The 9556-nt window shown below is 39.6% G+C and overlaps 1 non-coding gene across 1 annotated transcript; it reads left to right on the top strand.

Annotated features, from left to right (window-relative positions):
• The first annotated feature begins 1081 nt into the window (after positions 1–1081).
• On the top strand, positions 1082–1187 carry LOC120106360. The gene has a single exon (XR_005508528.1). It is a non-coding gene; the product is annotated as a small nucleolar RNA R71 (small nucleolar RNA).
• The last annotated feature ends 8369 nt before the right edge of the window (positions 1188–9556 follow it).

Raw genomic sequence — 9556 nt, 5'->3', positions numbered from 1 at the left:
AGTGAAGTTCCCTTTTTGCTAAAGGGAGAGGGTGAATTAAGAGCTTCAGGAAATGGGGCCTTTGGGATGTGAGTTTTGGCAGAATGTGGACTAGCTGAAGAAGAAGAAGGTTTTAGAGTTTCATTTGACACATGTCTATCCTCTTCTTCATCTTCCTTATTGTTATCTTCCCCAATCTTATTGTCTACTACACGTCCACTCCTTAGGGTAGTCAAAGCATTGGCTTGTTCATGATGAATTGCATTTAATTGATTTTCTTGAGCCATATATTGTCCCCTAGGATTACTTAGTGGTTGGCTTGGAAGCTTTCCTTCCTCTCGCTTGTTCAGTGCATTAGCTAGTTGCCCCATTTGGGATTCTAGCTTGGCGATGGATTGCGTATGAGAGTGCACCAATTGTGTAATGGTTTCCAAACCTTGAAGGGCGTTCAACACTTTCTCCTCAAAGGCTGTGTTTCTTTGGGGTGGAGGAGGAGTGTGTTGAAATTGAATCTTGGGATGGTAGGGATGAATATTTTGTGGGGTTTGAAAATTCTGAGGATTTTGAAAATTTTGGAAATAGGGTTGGGCTGTGTTCGAAGCTTGCTCCTTCCAAGAAAAATTTGGATGATTTCGCCATCCCGGGTTATATGTATTGGAAAAATGGGTTAGTACCCGGTCTAGGCTATGTTTGAGCAGCATTGATGTGTTTTTGCATGAGTTCGGGAAATTGGGGCGCTGAAGGGCACTCATGAATAGGGTCGGATGGGCTAGAACAGATAGTACACACTTGTACTTGGGAAGAGTTCATGTAATGCCCACCTATCATCAGTTGGTCAATCTTATGGGACAATGCATCTACCTTGCTAGACAGGTCCATAGAATGACTTATTTCACAAATGGTCCCTTTTCTTTGAGAACTCAGGGGTGCTTGACGAGAATAGGAAGCATGGTGGAGGGAGTTTTCATTTAGGTTTTCAAATAATTGCCATGCTTCATGCTCATTTTGAAGCATGAATGTCCCCCCGCATGCAGCATCGATCATCTGACGGTTTCATTCAGTCAATCCGTCATAGAAACATTGCACTAGCTGCCACTTAGGTATTTGATGATGAGGACATTTACGGATTAGGTCCCGAAATCTCTCCCAAGTTTCATGAAATTCTTCTCCCTCAGTTTGGGAGAAGCTTGTAATGGCACGTCTAAACTGGTTCGTTCTTCCTATGGGAAAGTATTTTTTTAGGAATTCTTGTTGCATTTGATCCCAAGAACGAATCGAGTTGGCTTCTAAAGAATTCAGCCATTGTTTGGCTCTATCTTTAAGGGAGAAGGGGAATAATCTAAGTTTCAGAGCATCATCAGTGAAGTTCTGAATCTTGACAGTGGTGCAAATCTCAAAGAATTCATCTAGGTGTTTATATGGGTCTTCATTGGTGAGCCCATAAAAAGATGGGAGCATTTGGATCACACTAGACTTTATTTCATATTGTACCGCTGCTACCTCAGGTAATCGAATGCAAGATGGAAAAGTGTAAATGGTGGGAGTAAAGTACTCCCTCAGGAGTTTGGGTTGTTCTTCAGCCATCTTAGGAGGTGGGGATGATTCTAATGTTCTGATCTCAGCTCGAATATTCCTAAGGGTCCGTTCTATTTCAGGGTCAAAAGGTAATAGGTCACGTACTCTAGAACGACTCCCTTGCATACACTAGTACTTGATCAGTCAAGCATGCAATAAAAGATAAACACATCAATCCTTGTATTTGTCCTAAAATCACTAGACAGCTCCTAACTGATTTGAAGAGGGCACCTAAGCCTCCAATCCGGTCTAATGAATCGAGTTGACCAGGTAAGCTCCTAGGTAAGTGGAGGGGTTACGATGCGTTCGCAAAGGTCCCACTTAAAACCCACTTGCCTCGAACAGATGAACTGTCTCCCTTATAGGGACAAAGCTTGCCTAGACATCAACTAAGCCACAGAGCGAAATTGGTGCAACTTTCGATGATCTTCGTCCTATTGAGCTCGGATGTCCCTAGGAGCCAATGTCTAATTGAGTTTAATTAAAGTGACACTATGTGAGATTGAGTTCACCTAAGTTGGGCAAGAATTCGGTGATTGAAATCCGGCTCTTATCTTTTGGGGTGATTGCCCTTACTATGTGCGGGATTAATTTGTGTATGTGTATCAAGCATGCATTCATACTTTTGCTGAAATTAAAATCAACAATCACACAAAATTTTAAGGCTAATAATTAATTTAAATAAGAAAGGTTAGAGGGTTACCAAAGAAAATTTTTCCAGCAATTTAAAATTTTTTAAGCCAAACCTCTAAAGCATTCCTTTTTGATAGCCCAGATCTCCTCTTCGATTCCTGATCAAATAAGACCAAAGAAAAATTAAAAAAAAAATTAGTAGAAGAGAAAAAAGGAGATAAAAAAGGAAACAATAATAGAAAATAATTTTTTTATTTTATTTTAGATATATATATATATACACTTTTTTTGTTGAAAGTTTTTTTTTAATTAATTAAATTTTTTTAATGATAGGAAAATAACTATGCTAGCAATCCCTGGCAACGGCACCAAAAATTGATCCGTTCTTTCAATTTGAAAATAAACTACGCAATAGCACGTATCCTGTAGGATAGTGATTACGGATGTCGGTCCACAGAGATTGAAGAATAAGTTATTTTTTTTAAAAAATAAATCAAGAAGAAGGATTTGCTAACTTGATTTAACTAAATTAATCTATGAGTACGAATTGAAATTTATCAAGTAGATAGATCTAGGTTTTGGAATCTACCGCGTAGCATTGCATTAGGGACTGTGTTCTTAATTTTTATCTTTTGGAGAGGCATGCAAATGTGGCTACAAAGCCTTTTAAAATAAAAGCATAAAGAGTGTTAGGAAGATCCATCTTCGGTTGTAGTATGAAGTGTCTCCTAAGTATGCTAATCTAGGATGCAGCACACTTCATCTTCCTAGGCATGGATCATCTTAGACTACTTTAGCAAACATGATTAATAACTAGCATGCTCAAAGTTTAAATATCAGTAAAGAAATATTTCATTGAAAATAAGAATTTAAACAGCTCCAAAATAATAATAAAAAAAATAAGAACTACAATGCCCTGATACATTGCTAGGGTTTCATCCAGGCCCTAGACTAGAGTTAGCTGCGCATGGCTTCCGGACGACTCTCATCTTCAAATGAAATTGATCACCTCCCATTATTCCCAAAAATATCACAAAATATTCTCTTTCCCCCTCCTTTCTCTTTTTTTATTATTTCTTTTTCTCTCCCCTCTCGGCTTTCTTCTTCTTTTCACCGAAAACAGGGGTCTTCCCCTATTTTTCTGTTGAACCGAGCCCCCTCCCCTTCTCTTTGCCGATGGCTTCTCATATAGACCCTCTCACGGTGAGGATCCCCTAGGAGTACACTTAGTGAGGATGCGAATCCCGGATGCTCATCCGATGGAGCTGGCTGCGGGATTAATGTGGGAGTGAAAAGAAGAAGGATTCGCCAAGTCCATGGATCGGCGGACGGTTGGGAATGGCTCAAATCCGGGCAGAGGGAGACGGCTAGATGCTTGATTTCATGGGATGCTGGAAGCGTTGATCATTAAGGAGTTGATTTCGGCTGCTGGGAGTGGAACGGGCGGGCGGATGGCACGCGGTTGATGCGGCTGGGGAGATCGCTTCGAATGCCGCTTGCGGAGGCGGAGATGCAGGCGGATGAAGAGGGGCGGAGGATCTGGTCGCCGGCTGCACCGCGTGGAGGATTGGGAGCGTCGGCTGTTGACGCGTGGCTTGGAACGAGCAGGGGGGCGCTCTGTGAGGCGGGATCACGGGAAGGATAGATAACGGGAGGAAGGAGATAAACAGTGAAACATTTTAATAATTTTTTTTATTTATTATTATATTATTTCTCACTGTTCATATGAACAGTGTTTTTACGGGACACTTGTTCATATGAACAGTGAATAAGTGATTCTCCCCGAAATTATTTTTATTTATTTTATTATATTCATTATTTTCCTTTTTTGTTTTAAATTTAAAAATTTTATATGAAGGCAGGTAAGGAATTGGTTGGGAATTGACTTTGGGTTTGAGGTGGATCATGATGGTTGACTTGTCCTTGAGCCCATTGTTATTTAAATTTAATTCTTGCTAAGCTGTTTCAGATCGAACTCGACCAGACAAGACTAAAAACAGACCGTGACCTAATAAAAAGGGTTAATCAACCTTATCCCATACAAAATAATTATAACTTTCGATCGAATCAGGACCAAACCCATTTAATTATAACCTTAGCTTGACTACAATTCTATCAGGTTACCAAACCGGGTCAACACAATCTCCTCCTTATATGTTTTCCTGTAATTTTCATGAAGATGCAATCAAAGAGAGAGACAAGTTCAAATCTGGTAAAGAAAAGAATTATTTACCTCTTACCATAATTTAAATTTAATTCACTATTTATTCAATTTCATTGGTAAATATGTATTTATCAGGTTAAAATATTGATAAGTGCTATGGAAATATAACTAAATTTATAAATTTTAAGCACTATCACCATCCACCAGTGACACCTCAAGCAGCATCTAGTGGACTACCCAGCAGAATAGAATGATGAACCTCTAGGGTCAGTTATCATATGATACAGTCCTTATATCGTAGATCCCTACAGGACGGAGGTCATGGACAACTCGTCCAAACTCCATCGTCTGTCATATGTCAAGATTTATTCGACTTAAGCTCGAGAGTGGAAACTTTTCTCCACTGTGCATACTGCTCCGACCGAGGTCTTACGAACTTCAGTCTCATAAATCACATAGGATCTCTCCTTATCTACCAGTCGATAGATTCCATATAGGTGATACCCTACTCCTACAGTGAACCTACTGTAGCCAATCTACACTGCATGGACCCATATGTCTAGAGACCATGTATATGTGCAGTCAAACTACAATAACCTCACTATGAGTAGCCGAGCACCGCAGGTCAAAAGACCAATCACACAACTGCAACATCAAGCAAGTCACTGACGAGTGGATAGACATCCAAGTGACTGTTTGTCTTGGTCATGCTCAGTACCCTTGTTCTCTAACAAGCACGTTGCACAATTGCTCCAGTGTTCCTATACTGTGGGACTCAAGACTCGTCGCATCAAAGAAACCAATATGTGCTCTAATCTCAGCGGATCAATCACCGTCCTCGTGATGATCCATCGATTGGAGGAATTCAGGAATTAATCACCAATGACACATGCCTCAAATTCTCACTCTTGAGAATATGCATCATCATCTTATTAATTCCTTGGACGATTCATGGACCATAAGAACATGAATGAAAAGAATGCTCAACTTAATTAGGTCAAGTACAAATTTATGCTTCCAGAATAACATAATGCGTCAGCCAAATTGGCTTCTAGGGTATACTTTCTAACAATCTCCCACTTGCACTATAGCCAATCAGCCATAAACCTAAGCCCCATCTTCTCAAGATGCGTTTCAGTTTTCTGCTGACTTATCTGCTTAGTGAATGGGTCCACCACATTTTCTGTGGAGTCTACTCTTTGATCCTCTACTTATTTCTTTTCGAGGTTGTCACTTATTAGGTTAAACTGCCGCTCTATGTGCTTCGGTTTTGTGAGACCTTTGGCTCCTTAAGCTAGTGCTATGGTGCCTTTGTTATTGCAGAAGAGTTTATGGCATCTGGATAATATTACACCTAATCTGCAATGAAACTTTTAAACCAAAAGGTTTCCACTGCACCCTTAGAGACGGCTTAACATTCACCTTCTAAGGTAGAATCTACAATGATCAGTTGTTGGAACTCTTCCAATTTACTGAACCACCATTGCACATATTCTGATTTAGACTTTCTATCATCAATATGTATGCATCCTTCTACTTCAACTGTATCTTCTCCCAAAGACCAAGAACATGTTCTTAGTCTTCTCAAGTACTTAAGACTATTTTTCATAGCTATCCAGTGCTTCTTACCTGGATTTGACTGATATATGCTCGTGACACTCACAGCATATACTATATCATATCACGTACATAGCATGGTATACATGAGGCTGCCCTATAGCCGAAGCATAAGGAATCTTGCTCATCTGCTGAATCTCTTCAGATGTGTTGGGGGTACATCTTCTTGGAGAGATTTATCCTAATGCCTAAGAGGTAATAATTCCCTTTTAGAGGTTTCCATGCCGAACCTCTTCAGCACTCCCTCTATGTAATATTCTGTGACAGGATAAGCATCCTTTTAGATCTATTCTATAGACCTTAATTCCCAAAATATAGGATGCTTTTCCAAAGTCTGTTATGGAGAAATCCTTAGACAACCAAACCTTGACCTAAGTTAGCATGGGAACACCATTTCCAATTGGAAGAATATCATCCATGTACAATACAAGGAATACAATAGGCCCTCCCACTAATCCTTCTTATAAACACATGGTTCCTCTTCGTTCTTGATGAAATCAAACAATTTGATTATATCGTTGAAACGAGTATTCCAACTCCGAGATACTTGCTTTAGTCCATAGAAGGATCTTTGCAGTTTGCAGACCTTGTGATCACCATCACAATATCTCATAATCATATTATGCTGCAATATCAAGCAATTATTCGAATAGACTTCAGCATTGCTACAGGTGAAAAAGTATCCTGATATTCAGTGCCTTCGCACTGACTATAACATTTCGCCATTAGCCTTGCCTTATAGGTCTCTACCTAGCCATCCGAACTTAATTTTTTCTTGTAGATCCACTTACACCCAATAGGTACTATACCTTCTTGGTGAATCTACTAAGGTTTAGACTTGGTTGGAATGCATGGAGTCCAACTTTGACTTCATTGCTTCCAGCCATCTCTCGAAATCGATGTCTAACATCGCCTCGTTGTAGGTATTGGGATCCTTACCTTGATCTCTATCTTCCATGAGGAACACTTCCTTTATGAGGTGGAGGAGGTACTACGTGTACTGGCTTAATATAAATAGGTTCTATAGGCATAATGGCTCGTTGCTCTTTAGAGACTTTCTCTTCAAGCTCAATTTTCCTCCTACTGTCTCTATCAAGGATAAACTATTTCCATGAAGATAGCATGTAGGCTCACAAATACTTTGTGATCCTTTGGGATGAAAAGTCGTATCCTAATGACTCTTTAGGATATCCTATAAAATGAGCATTAATTATCCTATCCTCTATCTTGTCTGCCTGTTGTCGCTTGAGTTGAGTTGGACATCCCCAAATCTGAGATAACCAAGACTCAGCTTCTTACCATGTTATATCTCATATGGTGTGGTAGGAACGGACTTTAGAGGAAACTCTATTCAATAAGTAAATAGCTGAAAATAGGGCATCTATCTAAAGAAACAAGGGTAAATCAGTGAAGCTCATCATGGACCGGACCATATCCAATAGAGTCCGATTCCTCCTCTCTGACACTCCGTTGAGCTGAGGTGTACTAGGAGGAGTCCATTATGAAACTATACCATTCTCCTTTAGATAATCATGGAACTCTCCACTAAGATATTCATTTTCTCGATCTGATCGAAGAACCTTAATGAGTTTTTCTGTTTATTTTTCTACTTCATATCTCAACTCTTTGAACCTTTCAAAAGTTTCAGATTTGTGTATCACACACATATCCATACCGTGAGTAATCATCGGTAAATGAAGTAAAAAATTACAATCCCTAGCCTGCACATCGAATGGGCCACACACATCAGTGTGTACTAGGATAAGTATTTCAGTGGACCTCCCTGTGTCCTACAAAGGATAAATTGGCCATCTTTCCTCGAAGGCAGAATTTACAAATCGAATATAACTCGAAAGTCAATGAGCCAAAAAGCTCATGTTTCTCCAATTTGTTTATTCTGTCTTCTCTTATATGGCCAAGCCTGAGGTGCCACAAATACTTTAGATTTATCTCATTTTTTGGATCTATTAGATCCTATGGTATTCACTGTTTGCTCAGATACATTCATAGATATATCCATATGTATGTGATAGAGACTGTCAATCATAAAACCATGTTGAACCAATTTATTTCTCAAATAAATGGAACAGTAGTCTTATAAAAATCTTTCTGTGCTAAATAAGATACAGAAATCAAATTTCTGCTAGCAACAGATAACAATCCCTAAGTATCCTGAGCATATCTGACATACCTTCTTAAGGTCTGTCACCCTTCATGTTCTTTATGCTTCCCATGTATGTAGGACAGTTCCTCTTCCAATGGCCGTCCATGATGCAATGGAAACACTTTTCCTTGCAATTGGCCTTTTTCTTGGAACTTCCTTACTTGGCGTTTTCTCAGTCTTCTGCTTCTTCGCAGGCTTCTTCTTCTTCCGAATAGACTCTCTCTTGGAAGTAGAAACCAACTCGACAGTGAGAACGATGCCCCTTGAACTCTTCAAGGTTCCTAAGGTAGTTACCAATTTATTTAACAATTCTATTTTGGTGCATACAATCTTGTTCATATGGTAATTTACTATAAACTGTTCATATAAAGCTAGAAGGGATTGTGGGATCAAATCCGTTTGCAATTCCTTGTGCATGGTCATGCCGAGCTTCTCAAGCTTCTCTAAGCCCTTTATCATGGTCAAACCATGATCATGGACAGACTGCCCATCGCGCATCTTGGCCTTGAACAGCCTCTTGGACACTTCAAACCAAGTTGCGTGACTCTAATCACCATACTACTCTTGCAGGTGATTTAATGTGTCCTTGGCAATCTTCATGTTCTCATGCTGGCATTATAATTTATTGGACATGGATGCCATTATGCAGCACCTAACTTTATTGTCATCGTTCGTCCACTTAGCATGCATCTCACGCTGATTAGTGATCGGACAGATTGGTAATACGGAGATTCCATGGTCTAGCACATATCCTAATTTCTCACAATTCAAAACTATTTTGAAATTTGCTGAACCAGTCTTTATAATTGGGTTTGGTCAAACGGTTGTTCTATAGGATATGAGTTAAAAGTCTAGAAGCTAACATTATAATTCTCAGAGAGTAAAAATTCTAGTTAGAATTTTGTACTTGATCCTAATTTGTTCTAGGGTCTTTTAGAACAAATGTACCTTCCACTATTTTCTCGAATTCCTCACACTTTCCTGGTAGAAAACGGAAATCCTACACGACTAGGGTTTCTAGTGGGTACTGCGGTCCCACCGATTTACGTACCACCTCACCTAACAATTATTGGTGATACATAAATAGATGAGTGTACAACTCTTGTACAATGCTTCTTAAGCATGTTGCAGTGCTACTTGGTCTCTAAGCTATGAAGACCTCACCTAACAGTTATTGGTCCCATTTCTTAGTTAAGTCAGACCCACCGTATAACCGTAGAAATAAAGTCATCATTGGATCCTCACCTAACAGTTATTGGTGCCCAACCCCACCTTTACCCTACAACATCTCATGTCTATAGAGAGGTCCAGTCCTCCGATGCAACTTGCCCACTGTGTCCAGACGAGACAAATCAACATCAGAAAGACCTTAGCAGCTCTACTACGGTGGAAGACCTATGGACTTAATATCGGTTAATCAGGTC

Source organism: Phoenix dactylifera, unplaced genomic scaffold, assembly GCF_009389715.1.
Source record: "Phoenix dactylifera cultivar Barhee BC4 unplaced genomic scaffold, palm_55x_up_171113_PBpolish2nd_filt_p 000535F, whole genome shotgun sequence".
Classification (NCBI taxonomy): Eukaryota; Viridiplantae; Streptophyta; class Magnoliopsida; order Arecales; family Arecaceae; genus Phoenix; species Phoenix dactylifera.
Note: the sequence above shows the minus strand (reverse complement) of the source record. Positions and strands in the feature narration are given on the sequence as shown.